Source organism: Melanerpes formicivorus, unplaced genomic scaffold, assembly GCF_026170545.1.
Source record: "Melanerpes formicivorus ecotype bairdi unplaced genomic scaffold, bMelFor1.0.p_v2 SCAF_3, whole genome shotgun sequence".
Classification (NCBI taxonomy): domain Eukaryota; kingdom Metazoa; phylum Chordata; class Aves; order Piciformes; family Picidae; genus Melanerpes; species Melanerpes formicivorus.
The window spans coordinates 9,151,988-9,171,240 of NW_027142355.1; positions in this window are offsets into that span (position 1 = coordinate 9,151,988).

Here is a 19,253-nt window from a genome sequence, read left to right on the forward strand (position 1 = left end):
GTCAAAAATTTATGCTTTGTAACTAAAATTTACCTCTATATTTAATACTCAGAATAAATATGGAAACTTTGAAATGAAAAAAGAACAGATTTGAGGAGTGCACACTTAATATGATACAAAGAAACTTAAACCCTGGGGAACTATTTTTCAACCCTAAAAATACATAAAAAAATATGATATGATCTAAGAGCTGTAAAAGCAAAATAAATCTAGGAGCTTGCAACTGACTTTCTAGTGTACAAGAATATAAATTGCTGCTGCTTCTTGAGTTGACATTTATTTACCATTTTACGGTATGAGAAAGAGCCTCAAGATCAGAACAGAGAAAATTAAATTACATTCCTGTTCCTTTGGCTACCAGGAGGATTCTGCTTTAGAGATAACTTTGAAGGTACACGGCCACTGGTAACGGCCAGTACTTCCCTAAATGTAGTTTATTCTTAAATTAACTGCTATGGAATCACTCAGCCAGAACTAGGGAAATCAAAGGATTTTGTTCCCTTCTAAATAATTGCTTATTTTTGAGGAACATTTAGAAATGTCAATATGTAGATAATATTGTCACTTTGGGAGTTGATAAGAAACTTCATATTAAAATCCAAAGTCCAGATGCAGCTAAAAAATGCAGAATTTCCATATGTGAAGCAAAACTTCTTTTAATTATGAACTTTTCCACAAAGCTGGTAGACTGAGTTTCCTGGCTACAAAAATTCGTTGTAACTGTTATAATGCTGATAGATTTAAATATATTTTTATTAATACTGCTTTAGGTAGATTTTCTATTTATTATCTAAGTAAATATTCTGACCAAAAGAATATCTTGTGTATCACTGAAAACTGGGGCGATGGGTTTGCAATAAAATGTATAAAGTTATTAAAAGAAAGGCTGCTGCATGGCTTTGATTTCATACGTAGCATCTAGGTATTAAAACATTTATACCCAGGATTCTCTCAGACAGGTGAGAAACAAGAATTTTCATAGATGTTTAACTGACAGTGATTGACCCAAAATGCACTCTTTACTTTAGTCCCTACACAGATTATATTTTCCTGCTTACTAGTCTTTCTGAATTTATTAATCAATTATTTTTCTCCTTTCTGTCAAATCCCTATAATCTAAATTGCCCTGAGAGAAGACAAAGTGTGAGAGGAATATGTTAAAATTGCTGAATAAAGCATGTAGGTGGAAAATATTAATTATGAGAACTGACAAGTCATAGAACTAGTACGAAAAATGAGTAATAGCAAAAAGTTGCACAATATGAAGCAATTTGAGTGTTTTTATCAGGGACCATTGCCAGATAATTGTAATTTCTAATAATCATATCACAAAAATTAGAATAAAAGGGTCATTGAACCTGGGAACTGCAGAAATTTATTTCAACCTTTACGTTATCATGTTTTGAAAATGGTGGTGTATCTGGATTGGGAAGACCAGTTTGCCACTGGGAAGCATAGTGTTTTAATTTTGTAGATGACTTTTCTGGGAAGGATAACCAGTCAGGAATAGCAGCTCTTTCCTTCTCACTTGCACAAAGGGAAGTGCCTTTCCATGCTGTCATGCAGGTGCAGACACTGTTGTCAAGTCTCAGATGACTGACTGTGTGCAGAAAGCTTTCTCAGTGCCTCTCCTAGGCATCCTCTGGGATGGTGTTTGCATTCAGAAAGATGCACTGAAACCATAGGAACTTTCTACAAGTCCCAGTCTGTTTCCGCTTAAAACCATTTCTGAAAGAATGTTTTGTGTGAAGAGCACAACCTACACATCTCTGTAGTATATCCTAACATAGCTTTGCAAGGAACTAGGAGAGAGCACAATCACAGTTTCATTTTGTGTATATCAGAACATATCTTGATATTGTGTTTTGCATTTCTGCTACACATGATACTTATTTAATAGGAGGTATAAAGCATAAGCAAGAATAAGTATAGGGCATCTTGGACAGAAGTCGCATTTTGTTGATTGCTGAGGAAGGTTTCTTGGATATAGCAGCTGCTGTAGTAGCTCTGAAAGACCAATTACCTTTGATCTGCAGTCATTCAAATGGGAGTGTAGTGATAGATCACATAGGAAGTTTAGGAACAGCAAGAAAAATCGCTATGTCTGGAACAGATTAAATGACCCTTCAGCCCAGACTTGTGTCTTTGATAGGAGCCATCTCTAGAAAAAGATGATAAGAAAAGGCTTCATATAGAGTAGTACTTTCCTTGACAGATGCCCTCGCTTTTGGGAAGCTGTAGCACAGGTATTTCCTGAAGTGAACGCTGTTGCTGCATCTCTTGTGTTACAGTCCCTAGCACAGTTTTCAGCTGTGATTTGTGTAACTGTCTTAGCAAGCATTTATACTTTTGACATCCACAGTATCTCATGGCAAAGAGTTCCACAGGTTTATGAATTGTCTGGGAAGTATGCTTCCTTTGCTCATTTTAAATCTTCAGCTTATTTAACTGGAAGGTATAAAGCATAACTGCATATCAATATAGCAGAGCCACAGGACCATAATGGAATCTCTAAATACAACTGAACTAAAATGAGGTAGAAACTTAAAACATGATTAAGTTATTCTTCTCATTATAAATCATATATTTGCTCTTAAATCAATATACTTAAGAAAAAGAAGTTTTGAAAATAAATTGATGCAAGTTAAACACAAATGTACAGAATATCAAATATCTTCTATGAGTGACTCGATTGACCTCCAAGCTAAGTTAATAGCAAAACTCCAGCGACAGGGAGCCCAGAAATCTAAACTAGTCTCTGTTACTGGTGCAGTCTGGCATTATTTGTAATTTAAGAGAAAAATGTTAGTGAGTTCTCTGAGGATTTATAGGTAATTGAGCATTTTTCATTAGCTTATTGTTAGAGGCAAATGCTATTTAATCAAGTCCACAAACAACATTTCTCATCAAACATCTACCAAGCAGAGGTTTGCAGTTGTATAAGTGTTCCCTGTGGTGTACTTGAGTATGAACTCCAAGACTGCCTGAACATATGTACTAAGCCTCTGTGCTGTTAAAGTTCAGGACTTCTTTCCTGTAAGAAGCAAAGAGGATGCAGCAGCAGCACTTGATCCAGCAATACTTTTATTTGAAGACAACTATTAAGTAACATGGACATTCTGTCTTGTGTTGGTTTAGTTTATAATGAACACTTGTTAAATACTGCATCTTTACCTGTGGCAGTGAGAAAATTTCCTCTTTCACTCATGAGCACATAGTATTGAAATGAACCTGCTTTTTCTGAGAGGTTAGCTTATGTTATTTATTTGCAGTTTTTCCTCTGTAAGGAAGATTGGTCTGTTGCTAGAGGTAAGTGTTCACAATGGAGACACAGAAGTCCTGTAAAACTTTATTGAACCAAAGGAGAGTCCAACAGATAATAATCCCTATTGATTTTCTCAAATTGCTAAAAGGTGCAACATCCCTTTTATCTTGAATTCCTGGATGCAAATTTCCTTCTCCCTTTCCCCACTAGCTGAGGTACTCAGAATTTAGTCTTTCCGATCTGCCTACTATGTGTCCCACTTTACATGTACCCCACACTGCATCATATATTGTATGTTCATTTAAATTAATTTCCTTACTTCTCTGGGTGGAGAAGTTAATATTCAGTAGCCTATTAAGCCTGTGCTCTGTCCTAAAATTTCAGAAGTTCAGGATGTTTTCAATGTCTGCTATCTTTGGGAAGCACCCTGCTATTTACAGGAAGACCCCTGGATGAAGCACTAGCAGAGGCTCTTTGTGATTTACATATAACATAGATAAAGGTGGACTGTCTGGTTCCTTCTTTGTTATCACAGCTTCCTCTAGCTGACTTTTCATTTATAAAGACACAGTCCACGTTAATCCTATCACCTCCAAAACTGTCTTTTATAGTGATCTGTCCTTTCTTCAACAATTTTCTGTCTTTGTAGTATGTGATTAGTGTTAATTAGGATATTTAAAGTCAGTCTGATGATCTTTATTTTTTTCCCCAAGTATGACAAATGAACAGAAACCAAGAAGACATCTTTGATTTCTTTGATGACAAAGATATACCAGTCTGATTACACTCAGAACGTGCCAACAGATAGGGTGAGAGAAGAGAGAGGTGGGCACGTTTCTCAAAATACAAAAAAATATGCTAGTGCCATCTTCAAATTCCCTCTGTGTTTCAAAGATAGAGGTGTGTCCTGTGGTACAGTTTAGTAACTAGTATTTGCTGGCAAAATCACTTCATTACTCACTTAAGAGAACTTAAACACCAAGCCATCAGTACAACCCTTTCCATAAAGAAAACCCAGTGTTTTTTTACTGGGTTTTACAGTGTTTTTTATGTGAAAGAAGAAATAAAAAGACCTATGGACAAGTCATAATAAAGCAGGTGAAGAAAAAGCTCAAGATTTTAAAAGTTCAAGATACAGAAACTTGTGTTAAAAGAGGAACTCCAAATCTTTATAATGGTTCTAGAGAAAGATTTCTGTAGGGTATATTTAGAAGCAGCTGCTTGTGAAGTACTCAGTCTCTGGTAAGAAACTGGGAAGTAAGAGGGCTATACTTTCTTATATTTGTTGTCATAAGCTTTATTTTAATATTTACTTTTCATGAGTTACATAGTTAGGAGTGCATGCTTGTTGTCTAAAGCCAGGAAATGCTTCCCATCATGTTTTCTTTGAGTTGGATATGATTATAAAATTGGGAATGCAGATAAAATTGCTTCTAGCATTTAGGAAATTTTGAAGCCCACCAAAGGATTCAGTGTCTACAAAGGGACTTTAACAGAATCTAAGTAATGAAAGTCCACAATGGCTGTACTTAAACCCACCATTTGCCTACCTAAAGATTCACACATGAATTCCAAAGTACTATTCATTGCTACCCTTACAGTATATAAAATGCTATCGAAGGTTAGGGCTAGGGTGGCCAATAAACAAGTAAGAGGCACTCTCTATTAATACCTGTCCCTTCACAAAGGGGAAGAGAAAGGGAATAAACGAGAGACTTATGAGCTGGAAAAGAAAACTAAAACAGCCTTAATGACAATAGTAACAATAAAATAAAATTGTTATAAATTTGTGTAAACCCAACAGTCAACCCAACCCCACAGATGGCAATCAGTCACTGTCAGCACTGATGCTAAGGGCAGGCACTGGGATAATTCCCTAGCTGATAAATTCTGTTTATTTTATCCAAGCAGCATTATGTCCTCTTGGTCACTTGTATCTGCCAGGAACAGTTCTAGCCAGTAATTCCAAAAAGGAGGCCGATTAAAAACCACTAAAAGCTATTGTGTTGTCTATTCAGACCAAGTATCACCTCACATTGTTTGAGACAATAGAAAGTTGGGCTCTTACGCCAGGGAGTTGGTACTAACTAGAAATATTGAGCATTATCATTGCAGAAACTGTCTGTGAAAACATGATGTTAATTTCAGAAAGTGCAGTTACTTAGAAGACACTGAGCTGAAAGTAAAATCAATGAACAGAAGTCGTTCTGTTCTAGCTTAAATCTATACAATTGTCTAAGAGCAAGTTTCTGAGAAAATCAGAAATACTTGCAGCTTAACAGGCTAAGCAGGGAAAGAGAAGAGGAGGGGAAGAAGACCTTTTAAGATTGAAGCTTTCTGCGCAGGAGGAGAGGAATAAAGGTTAAACACAAAGCATGACTCTCTAACTTAGAGGTGGCCTTCTGATTTCTGTTGTTGTTTTTGGATTGTTGGTGGTTTTTTTTTTAATTTTTTTTTTTATTTTCCTGCCACTTGATAAGTGTATGTTCCACACAAAGGGGAGGTCAGGCTTTGTCGTTCTGTGATGAGTGTCCTAAGTCCTTAGATACAATTATTCCTTCTTGTATCTCCTCTTCTTTCTCAACCTATTAGTCTTGTCCAGACAATGTAGTGAATTTGCTAGACAGATATCTCCTAGTTCCTACAGGTGATAAATCATGGTAGCTTGGACATTCTTCTAAAAAACTGTAGATTTAGCAGTTCAAGAAATCTTGCTTTGTTCTGTCGTTTTCTTTTCTTTTTTTTTTTTTTTTTTTTTTAATTGCTTCAAAAAAAGGTATATTTTTACATGCCTAGGAGAAAGTACAGTGAAAGTCTTTGTATATGGGCAGAAAAGACATCTTTATAACTATCAAGAAAATAATTGAGTCCCTCTCTAGACTCCTGAGAATGACTGCAAACAGCTACAGTGAGGAAGAGAAAACTTGGATTTCTGAATTTCCCAAAAGAGAAGAATTGTTAATTATAGTCCTGACAGATTCACAGATACTTGCAACAGGGAACAAGGGGAAAGATGGGAAAAGGCAACCTGTAAGTGGTTATTTGGATTCTGAAGTTGAATGCATGAAAGAATTAATTATTATGTCCTGGATGGTGAGCACATCCACACCTGTTATGCAATGGAGTGGGGTGAAGCTGTGAACTCCAGAAGCTGATTCCAGGCTTAAAGTTGCCCTGTCCCTTTTGTCCCAGAGGCATAAGGAAAAACTGTGAAAGCAGGAGTAAACTCTTGTATTTTTAATTTGATGAGGTTCTTATAAAGGCAAGTTACAGTTAACCTCTCTAAAGGGATAGAGACAGGGGGGAGGAAAGCTTCAAGGGAATTTTCAAGCAAAAATACTTGTCTAAGCTTTTTCATTTCACTAACATTTTTAATATTAGTTAATTCCCAAAGCGCCTAACATGATTCATCCTTTTCCTCTATAAAGTACAGTAATAGTTATTATGCAAATATATGCTACTGTAAGTGTAAATAGCAACCTTTATAAACTTATAACCAAAGGGCTCTCATGTTTAAGGCTAGTATGCTTTTTCCATCACTTTAATCACATCTAACATACTGTCTGTTAACACCTGAATATAGAGAGATAAGAAAAAAGTTTCCTTACAATAATACAAAAAAATCTGATGTATTATTTGATTTTGAATTGAAATACATTTTCCAGTTTTTTTCAAATAAACTCCTATGGAAAAAGTATTGGTACTGATGTTAACTGAAGAATAAAAACAGGAAAAAGAATATGATCACTGAAAACATGAAGCCATCTTTTAAAGGGTCTACTTTAATTTTCTTCTTCTGCTGCTGCTAATTATCAAGTGTAAAATACTTTTCATCTTCAAATAATACCATACTAGGAGAGATAATGTTTCAAAGCCTATGTTAGTTAATTTCAGATGCCTAATAAGGCACCTTTTAATAGTGAGGATAATTAACTAGTGGTAGAAATTACTTAGGGATGTGGAGATTCTCCATCATCTGGATTCTTTAAATCAACACTAGATGACATTAAAAAAGATACATTGTGTTTCACACAGAAATTATGAGCTTGGTGCAGTAATTAGTGCATGATTTTTTCTGCTGTAGAGAAGGTAGGAATAGATTATAATAATATTTCCTTTTGGATTTAAAATATAGAATCTAAAAATAATTAGATGCTGTTTAATACTTAATTAGGGTACGCAGAATGAATTGCTGAGTGAAAAATCCAAGTTACAGAATCATGGAGTGCATGTTTGAAAGGGACCCCAAGGATAATCTGGTCCAAACTTGTTAGGTGATAATGTAGCTTAAATGAAATGGCCCAGCACCTAGTCAAGCTGAGTGTTCATAAAATGGATTAGTTTGGAAGGTACCATACAGATAATGCAGTCAAACCTCCTGCCATGGGCAGGGATGGTCTCAACTAGATTTGGCCACTCAACTCATCCAAATTGGCTTTGTACACCCCCAGGGAGAAGGCATCCACAACCTCCCTGGGCAACCCCTTCCAAAGTCTCACCACCCTCATAGTGAAGAATTTCTTTCTAAGATTCTCTAAATTCTCAAATTGCACTCAAGCTGCCCATAAGCATCCTTGCAGAATTTGTGACTGAATAGAACCTGTAAAAAAAATTTAACCTGTTTTATACATAATTTTAGGGTGGGGTTTTCACAAAATAAAGACAACTGTATTTTTATAATTCCTGCCTTGTTAATTTGTTCCCAATCAAAACAGTTACTCCCAATCTACTCTGCACACAGCTTGTATTTGTGTTTGAGATTGACCTGACCCAGATACAGGATCTTGCACTTTCCCTGAGCCCGCTGCACCACACAGTTCGGTGTCGTCAGCCAACTTGCTGAGAGTACACTGAATGCCACTGCCCATGCTGTTGACAAAGATGTTAAAGAGCACTGGACCCAGTACAGATCCCTAAGGAGCTCCACTGGTCTGCAGCTGGACATTGAGCCACAACCCTCTGAGTCCATCCATCTAGCCAGTTCCTTATCCATCAGATGGTCCATCCATCAAGTCCATGTCTCTTCATCTTAGAGACAAGGTTGTCATGCAGGACAGTGTCAAATGCCTCACAGAAGTCCAGGCAGATGAAGCCAGTTCTCTTCCCATATCTACCAGAGCTGTAACTCTGTCACAGAAAGCCACCAGATTTGTTAGGCACAATTTGCCCTTTGTGAAGCCATGTTGGTCGTCACTAATCACCTTGTTATTTCCCTTGTTCTTTAGCACAGGTACTGGAAGGATCTGCTCTGAGATCTTTACCTGGCACAGAGGTGAGACTGAGTGGTCTGTAAGTCTTAAAACTGACCAGTATAAGGGAATGCACTACTTCTCTTGGGAGATTATTCCAATGTCTAAGTGTTCTCATTGAGAAAAAGTTTCTTCTGGATTCAAATTGTAGTCTCCCCAAGAATAAATTTACCCATTACCCCTTGTCTTTTCCATGTGACTCCTTGTAAAATGCTAGTCTTCACTGTTCTGGTAGCCACCCTTGATGTACTGGTATGTCGTAAGGTCTCCCCTATGCCTTCTCTTGCAAAGGCTGAACGAACCCAACTGTCTCAGCCTTTCCTCATATCTTCCAGCTGTCTGATCATTCTTGTGGCCCTTCTTGGGACCAAAACTGCACATAGTGCTTCGAGTTTGGTCTGACAAGCACTGAAGAGTGGGATAATGACTTTGTTATCTCTGTTGGACATGGCCTTGTTGATGCAACCCAGTATCCTCTTGGCCTTCTTTGTCACTGCAGCACACTGTTTACTCATGCTGAGCTTGTTGTCCACCAAGACCCCCAGATTCCATTCCACAGGGCTGCTCTCCAGGCAGGTAGATCACAGTCTGAGCTGCACTCCCGGGCTATGTATTCCTGGGTGCAGGACCCTACCTTTGTCCCTGTAGAACTTCATAAGGTTTTGCTAGTCCACACATTCAGCCTGTCCAGACCTTTCTGGAGCGCGGCTCTCTCTTCTGGAGTGCCAACCTCCCTACTCCTTTTGGTGTCATCTACAAATTTCATCAGGGTGCTCTTGATCCTGACACCCAGATCACTTACGAAGATATTAAACAGCATTGGGACCAATATCAATCCCTGGGGGATCTCACCTGTGACTGGCTGCCAGGCTGAGAAAGAGCTATTTACTACCACCATCAGGGTACAGCCTGTCATCCAGTTCCCCATCCACTGCACAGACCACTTGTAGAGGCCATAATATGTCCATTTCTCAATGGAGAAAATAAATTATCTTTTTTGCTTGAAAAATATGAGTACATCACATTTTTTGATTCTAGTTTGTTATGTACACAAACTTATTTAGTCCCAAGCAATGTGAATGCAATTAAAATGAGTTTTCTATTAATACTCAAGAAATTAATTATATTAATATTCTATAAATTTTATTAGATTTCTATTAACATTATAGTAATCAGATTTGATCAATCTGTGTTATTGAAAGGTGCATATGGATGGCTTGAACAATTTAATGATCTGATCAGTGAGCTGTGGGAAAGATTCTGAATGTAAAAGTTTTACAAATGTCATTTTTAATACCAGGCAAAATCCCTATGAGTAAGGAACTCTGCCGGAGCAAAGAAAGCAGAAGAAGGTGTCAGGCACATTGCAAGCTAGGCAAACCAAAGTACCATATCTGTTTGTGCATTTGCTAATCAGTGCCTGTCTCTACTGCTCTACAAACCTGCACAAAGGCATTTATTGAAACTGGAACAGAGATGCAATCCAGAGAGAGTTTATCGTCAAGACACATTAGATCTTGAATATTCCTTAGGAGAGAGACTTGCAGACTACAGTTCTGTTCCTGAAGAACAAAACAGTAGAGAAAAAGGAAAACTACGTGAAGCCTCCCATTACAATAAACACTTCTATAAATATTTCTGCCAAATACAGGTCTATAAATTTTCAATGACTTTAAAAAAAAAAAAAAAGCTATTTTAATTTTCAAGGGTCACAAATGGCCCTTTGCAATTCTTTCTTATTTTGCTCAGCCAAAAAAATAAACATGCAAGACAAATATTTACTACATTTCAGGTAATAATAATACACATAGTGTGTCTCCATAAAGTAGACAAAACAATGCCTTCAGCACTGTGTAAACATTTGGTTTGTATTAAGATGCAAAAGTATAAATCTAGGGGTTTGGGTTGGAGTTTTGATTTGTTTTTAAAGTAGGTGAAAGATAATGGCATTTCCCCGGGAGGCTGTGGATGACTCCTCCCTGGAGGTATTTGTGGCAGTTCCAATCTAGTCTCACCCTGCCTCCACATGAAGCTGGTCTGGGGGGAAGCAGAGAAGCTGGGACTGGAGTGGACCAGGGGATGAGACCCCTTGCCCCAGAGCTGCAGGTTGGTAGACAAGGCAACAAGTTTCCCCAAGCCACCTACCATGTCAGGTGTGGTAAGACAAAGACCCTGTGCTGGGGACAAACTACAGGTCTGAACAGAACCCGATGGTTATTTCTTTCTGTTACCTGCTTATTGTCTGTTTTGGAAATGCTTAACTAGTGTGACAAAGTACGAAACTTGAATCTGGGCGTATATAAAATGGAAAAAGTTGTGGAAAATGGAGCTCTCTTTGTTTTAGTTTCCCTCACTCTCTGGGATGTTATTTTGCCTGTTGAATTATCCTCTCCACATGGAATAATAGCTGTTTTCTCTAATCATTTGCAGTTGTTATTATTGTGAAGGAAACTCACAGTTGAACCTATAATTTTGTATTATGTTGCAAGGACGGTGGAGCTACTTGTAAATAAAAGAGAAACTTATGTGTTTATAAATTTCCTGGTTTGGGTCTCTACTCCTTTCCTCCCCTTTGCAACAGCGTTCAAGACCAGGTTGAATCAGGCCCTGAGCAGTCAAGTCTAGTTGTGAGGCATCCCTGAATGTGGCGGCGAGACTGGAGTGGGTGATCTCTAAGGTCACTACTAATCTAAGCCATTCTATGATCACCTTTAAATCTTATACATTTTTTATTTTAAAAACACCAAAATTTATACTTTGCAGCTATATTTCATGTGGTGCTTTAAAGGCATTGAATTATTTTTTTCCTACAATTGCTAATAATATTTTATAATAAAAATATTAATGCAATATATCATAAAGTTTTAATTTTAAGGTCTCTGTCCTACAACTGGATTCATGATACTAAGTTCATTCCCCCCCATCCAGATTCCATCCATAGTATCAGTGTCTGACCTAAGGAATGTTCAAATCATTAACTAGAAGGTTAGAGACACAGTGATAAGATGAATTATGGGATCCACTGGAATCAACATTAAAAACTCCTTCTGGAGTTTTTAATGTTGAACCCAGAGAGTGGTGCTGAATGGTGCCACATCCAGCTGGCATCCAGTCACTAATGGTGTCCCCCAAGGATCAGTGTTGGGCTCAATCCTATTCAATATCTTTACTGATGATCAGGATGAGGGGATTGAGTACACCATTACTAAGTTTGCAGATGCCACCAAGTTTGGGGCAGGTGTGGATCTGTTAGAGTGTAGGAAGGCTCTGCAGAGGGACCTTGACAGACTGGACAAATGGGAGGAGTCCAGCATGATGGCATTTAACAAGTCCAAGTGCTAGGTTCTACACTTTGGCCACAAAAACCCCATGCAACATTGCAGGCTGGGGACAGAGTAGCTGGAGAGAAGCCAGGCAGAAAGGGATCTGGGGGTACTGATTAACAGCTGACTGAACATGAGCGAGCAGTGTGCCCAGGTGGCCAAGAAGGCCAATAGCATCCTGGCATGCATTAGGAATAGTGCGGCCAGCAGGAACAGGGAAGTCATTCTGCCCTTGTACTCAGCACTGGTTAGGCCACACTCTGAGTAGTGTGTCCAGTTCTGGGCCCCTCAATTTAAGAAGGATATTGAGACTCTTGAACATGTCCAGAGAAGGGCCACAAGGCTGGTGAGAGGCCTCAAGCACAAGCCCTACAAGGAGAGGCTGAGGGAGCTGGGATTGTTTAGCCTGGAGAAGAGGAGGCTCAGGGGAGAACTTATTGCTGTCTACATCTACCTGGAAGGAGGTGGAGGTTGTCTACTACCTGTAGACAGGTGGGGACTGGTTTCTTCTGTCAGGCAACCAGCACCAGAACAATAGGACACAGTCTCAAGCTGAGCCAGGGGAAGTTTATGCTTGAGGTGAGGAGAAAGTTCTTCACAAAAAGAGTAATTTACTAGTGGAATGGGCTGCCCAGGGAGATGGTGGAGTCTCCATCCCTGAAGGTATTCAAAAAAGGATTGGATGTGGCACTGGAAGCTATGGTTTAATTAGTCATGAGGTGTTAGATATTAGGTAATAGGTTGGCGTTGATGATCTCTGAGGTCTTTTCCAACCTGGTTGATTCTATGATTCTATGTTCTGTCACTTGGTAGGATCTTGTAATTCTTTTTGAAAAGAAGTGTGTGGGTTCACTGAGCATTTTCAGTGAAAAACTTGTAGTTTGTAAGCCTCTGTTAAAAAAGAGAAAATTATATAATGTTTGTTATGTTGATAAAAACCCTATTGTCTTTAAAATTATATTAATGATTAAATAAATGGTGCCAATTTCCAAATAGTACGCCTTTTTGCAAAATATCTAGCCTAAATATACTTGAAAATTGCTACTGAATTCTCCTTTTTTTCTAAGCACTTTATGATACTCTTTATTGCCAGCTAAATATGTAGTCCATTCTAATAAAAACACTTTGTCTACCAGTTAGTTAAAATTCTACTGCTAATAGACCTTTCTCAAGGGAAGGCACTATTCAAGAAAACCTGAAGCTACTTCATGTTAAAGAGATAACTCTGCTCAATCTATCCACTTCAATTCCCTCAATAAAAAAGACAAAATGCTAATAAGTAGCACTTGAGAATAAAAATTGAAATAATCACTTATGAATTTATCCACAGATGACAGCTTTATTAATCTCTGTAGCTGCTGTCATTTGATAAAGAACAACATATAATAAAAACTCTGCAAATTACCTAATTAGGCATTCAGCAGCAGAAGCTCTGGTATTATAAGAGCCAGTAATCAGGTAAAAAAACAAAACAGTAACATTTGTCTTGGAAAGGAACAGCGCTTTGAGAATCTTCCTCATTTATGATGATCTAGCTACAAACCAATGAAAGAATAATGATTCATAGTCAATGGCAATATTCTGGCATGTAGCTATTATTACTAACAGATGAAGAATCCTTATGCTTGAAAGGAAGTCCTCTTCCAAAAACACCCTGCTGCACATTTGTTACACCATACACATACATATATTCCAGAATCACCATGCACTCTTGATCAGGAGATGAAGCAGGACTTAGAGAAGTTACTTTACGTCTATATGACTTTCTTCAATCCTTTGTCATCTTGAGGAGAGACCTAACATTTCAATAGAGGCAAATCAAGTGGAAAGTCTTGGGTGCAATTCCTTCAAAAAATTATTAATGCTTGAATCACCCATGTATCGTGTATAATGGGGACGGGTTTCAACCTGATCATTAGTAGATATCTTAGTATGAGCCAGTCACCACAGGTTAGGGAAATATATGACTTCGTTCACCTCATTCTGAAAAGAAAAATAAAGTAGGTCTTAGGGAACTCTGACTAAAAATGTCTAATTTCTTCATCTGGCAATGAAAGGAGATTAGGCTATGTAGCTAACACTACAGACATCTGAAGTTAAATGTGATGCCTTTAAAATGTATTCTTCCATTGTGTTTAGTGGTGGTACGTGTATAGAATCACAGAATTGTTTTGATCAGAAAAGACTTTTAAGATCATCAACTATTCCTGATACAGGCCAGGATGCTATTGGCCTATTTGGCCAGCTGAGCACTGTTATTTCATATTCATCTGGTTGTCATCTAGCATCGCAAGGTCTTTCTCTACCAGGCAGCTTTCCAGCCACTCTTCCCCAAGTTTGTAGCATTGCATTGGGTTGTTGTGACTGAAGTGCAGAACCTGGCACTTGACGATGTTGAACCTCATACAATTGTCCTCAGCTGATTGATCTAGCCTGTCCAGGCTCCTCTGTAGAGCCTTCCTGCCCTCAAGCAGACAAACACTCCCTCTCAGCTTAGTACCATCTGTGTAGCTTTATCTCTACTCGTTTTCAGAAAGTCACAGATCCTCTAGCCCTTCACTTAAATTCAATATTACAGAAAGTAGCTACAAAGTTTTGAAACTTAAGTGAGACTTTTTTATTTCTACATTGACTCTTTAGACTTGTCTCTTTTTTGTAGATATAACTCAAAATTCTTTAATCCTCTTTTCTTCTTCTCTGGACTTTCAAAACCTGCCTGGATGCATTCCTGTGTGGCCTGCCCTACGTGATCCTGCTTTGACAGTAGGATTTGGCTTGATGATTTCTGGAGGTCCCCTCCAATCCCTAGCATTCTGTTTCAGTGACTCTGCAAAAAGACTGAAAAGGGCATTAAAGTGGGGAAAGGCCCCACCCTGTAATGAGTCTGTCTGGGAAAAAGTTAATTTTCCTTATAACAGCCTATATAGTGAGTGATTTGCATTCATAACTAGAAAAGTGTCCATAAAGCACAAATATTTTGACTGAGCAGTTCTCACAGAGACTGGAGATAAATCTACCAAAAAATAGTCTGGAGTTTGTTTGGAAGTAGGAGAAGTAAATATTTTTAAGAAAGATTTTTTTAATATTTATCTATATCTATGTGTCTATCTATCTATCTATCTATCTATCTATCTATCTATCTATCTATCTATCTATCTATGTCAGTAACAGGGAGGGTTTGCAAGGGTAAGGAATAAGGATGAATAGGAAAATATGCAAAACCAAATGCGGATGGCCATGTATCTCCCTCAATGTATGTGGATTTCAGTCCTTTAGAGAAGTGTGTATGCAGCAGGGAGAAGATCAGGCCCGACCACATGACAAAACCAGGAGGACAGCAGCAGCTGTGGATCTTTTTGAACAGGCGAGGCAGGAGCAAAGGGAAAGATGACCACCATACCCTCCCCTTTATAGTCTTGCTGGACAGGAAGGGGGGGAGGAACAGACCAACTTAGACCTGGGGCACCTCTCCTCCTGGAAGTGGGAAGCCAAGTCCACCTGGATCAGGTTTGTTTTGTCCTCTGGGGGAAGCAGGGCTTTTGCAACCCTTCCCCGCCCTGAGTTGGGTATAACCCAGCACAAGACCATTTATATTATTTATACAATAATAACAGGAGAATATTAACTTTTTCATCTTAGGTTACTAAATACCTGTGTGTGGAATTAAGAATGAATACTAGAAAAGAAAAGGAGCATTTATTTGCTTATAATGCATATTTGTAAGAGAAATGAATATTAAAATAATATATATAATATGGATACCAGAAAGAGCAGAGATTTCTTCCTATAATAGTCAAACTGCAATTTTCTGTTTCAGAAAAGAAGAGTTCTTCTTTGAAGATCTGTTAGCTGTTTTCCTTCTTCATTTAGGAAACACATCAGAAAAGTGAATGTTATCATGGCAATACATACCTACTCACTTTGTATTCTTTGTATTTTATTTCAGCTCTGCAGTTGTGCCACATTCCTGGCAGTTTGAGAAATCTCTTTGTTTTCTCTATCATGGGTCCTTTTTTTTTTTTAATTGCTATTGTTTTTGAAGTCCAAAATTATGGAATGATATGAGGCTGTAATAAATTGGTAATGTTTTGGATTCAAAATGGGTAATTTTTATTTTGTTTTGTTTCCTAATCTGTTTCCATACATGTTCAAGCATTTATTTTTGATATATCTGTGGACCTCTATTTCAAGCTTAGTTTATTTAAAATCTTAGATGTATTGGATGATTGATTGGCTTGCTGGACTTAAGTCCACCATGAAACTGGCATGACCTGACCTTGTAATGTTCTATCTCTCTGCCCTGCCATAAGATTTTGAATGAGACCCATATTTTAATAGCCATTTATACTGTTCCCAAATGCCAAGCCCAGTCAGCTTGGCTATGTCCTTTACAATTATGAGTTGAATTCCTTCCTTCTGCTGAGGAAAGGCTTTTGTGCTATGCTTTAACCTGATATAGATTTTGCTGTATTTCCTTGCCTTTCAGAGTGAGAGTGAAAAAAACAAACATATCACATCAATTATAACTTCATTCTTCTCCTGCCCTTCATCCTTATAGTCTTATACTTCATGGTTTGATTTTTATACTATTGGTGTCTGAACTGGTAGAAAAGTTAAATGTTACGGATTCTTGTGCACAGCACTAACATGGAGCTTCCATTTCTCCAGTATCTTCTGTAAAGGTTTTATATTGAGATGAATAGAAAACTGGAAAGCAATCTACTCATTTCCTTTGTTTTTGGAAGTGTTGCGAGAAGATATGGAACATGTGCTTTTTACTATCATTAAATTATTTGTTATGCATAAGAAGGCTTAAAAATGTAGTACTGCCTACAATGATTATTTGTTCTATTCATGTATCCTTTTACAGTGTTTTCCGTTCAAACAGACCCACCTGAGTGGCATCTCTGAGCAGAGGCCAGGATCTGTCCCTTTGCTGGACGCAGCCAATTCCATCTGGTTCCAACAAACCCACTGCAGGGCATTCCTGAGCTTCTCAGCTAAGATGCTGGCACATCTGGGAAAATGGATTTAAGAAAAAACAGAAAATACAATGCAGACAGAGGAAAAGGGAACAAAAAAAGGGGCAACACCAAAGTCAGAGGAGGAAGAGACACTTCATGGAGGGCAGATATTTCCTGTGGCCTGTGGGTGACCTATACTGGAGAAGGCTGTCCCTGGTACTTATTCCAGTTGTCTTTATGAGAAAATACCAACATGAGCCAACACAAAGTAATGTTTCAATGTGTGACCGAGAATGGAAATTTGGTAAGATCTGAAAGGATCATATTGTTAAAAGTCAGTAGTGAAAAGTCTGACAATTCTCAGTGCTCACTGCAGCAGAAATAATGGAGTGAAATAGTTCTTGTTGTGTCATATAATCATTATCAGGTCTGTGTAGGTAGGTGCTATGTGAAGCTCTAGGAAGCAGAATCCTTTCTAAAATCTCTGCTCCTGCTGACACACTGTCCGCACAATAGGTTCTTTTTGTACACACATAATTAGTTTGCAGGAAATACCTCATGCACAGAATGAAAAAAGGAGAAATCCAACTTTCAGTACTTCTGATGAAAATTATTCCTGAAAATGGTCTTCCTATAGATATGTAATAATTATGCCTTCCTGTTGTACATGTGTCCTCTGCCTTGTGTTTGAGCTGACTCCAGGAAATGAGGCTGATTATTCGTACTGCTTCTGAGTTAGAATTAAAAAAAACAACTTTGACCTCTACTGAAATAATGCATACATTTCAGAATTCCCTGTTTCCCATTCTGCCACAGTAGAAGACTTGGTTTATTACTCTCCAGGTCACTTTAAAATGAAATGTGCTCTCATCAGAAGTCATGAAGTACATCATAAAATGCCACATGTTGACCACAGCCACTACAGATTCAACTCCAGGATTTCAGCAGAGGTGTCCTTGCTCAGACTAGAGTTGGAATTTGTTGTTCTGAAATCTGAAGGTAAAAAAATTCTTATAAACAATTAAATCAGAGGGCAAAACCTCAATATAAAGATAAAATGTGAAGGTAAAATAAAAGACACAGTTCCACTAAGCCTCTCTCTAATATACCTTTTAACCAAAATGACAATTTCTTGGAAAATTAAACAAATGCAACTAAGAGGAACTCAGAGGATCCTAAAATTTATTTTCATCAGTAAAAATAAGACAGAAGATGAGAGATATTTGAAAGTACAAGACTATTGCTAAGTTGTAGGCTAAGACTACAGCCATGGATGTATGAATAAAAATGAGCCAATAGTACAGAAAAGAAATAAAAATTATTTAATTTAATTAAAATAGCTAATTATCCACTGGAATGGTATTAGCTAAAACTTGGAAATTATTGAAAGAATTTGCTTGTCCTTCTATAACATTTAAGAAAATACTGAAACAGCAACAGTATTTGCAGAATTTACTTATTTAGATGTGATCCTTGTGGATAATGATAATGGAAGCCTTGTTTTCAAGTCTGTGACTTTCATGTGTGCCAACACAAATTTGGGTCAGTCAACGCACATTAAGTTAATGTGGACAATAAGACATATGAAGAAGTGCATCTTGATGACAGCATGTTTACTGGATTACAAATCAATGTTCAATAGTTTATTATAACCACAATTCTCCATACAGAATGGATAGCTAGCATGTTTGGCTATCAATTTGAGTGTATAAAGTGCAAATGTTTTAGCAGAAGACCTCTGCTAACATGTAAGGAGTCACAGGTATCACAAGTTTGCAGAACGCAGAACCGAGACTGTATTTGAATAAACCCTTAACATGGGCTTTCTAGGCAAGCATTAGGGAGTGGGAGAGGTAATGTAGTAGTCTGCATTTCATTGCAGAACCACATTCTAGTGTAATATAATCCAGTATAATGTGGCATGACTCCACTGCTGACAAGTAGGTAATTAGTGCAAAAGGTTGCACAAGAACACAAAGCACAAAATACTGTTTTAAATAAGACAAATTAAATCTGATAATGAAAATGGCTTCTCTATTTCTAAGAGTATGATTTGTCAATCCATATATGAGGACAAATTTTGTAGAAGCACGTATCATGGGATTTCTACATAAAAGTGTTATCAGCAGCATTTTATGAAGGAGGATACTATCAGAGATCACAATTTATGTTATTACTTTATAAAAATGGACATTCTGGACAAGTTAATGAATGAATGATTAAAGACACTAATAAAATAACAAAGCACAGTCATATTTTTAACAGTAATTTCTTGGCCTCTTTATTACATGAACCTAGCACAAAAAAAAAAAAAAAAAACAACAAAGATGTAGAACAAACCTTTTATTTAACAGAAAGAGTGACTTTATTACCAGAAATGTTAGCATTTTAGTGGTGTAACATCCATCTCTTTTTTTTTTTTTTTTTTACAGCCATCATCAAATATTTATGT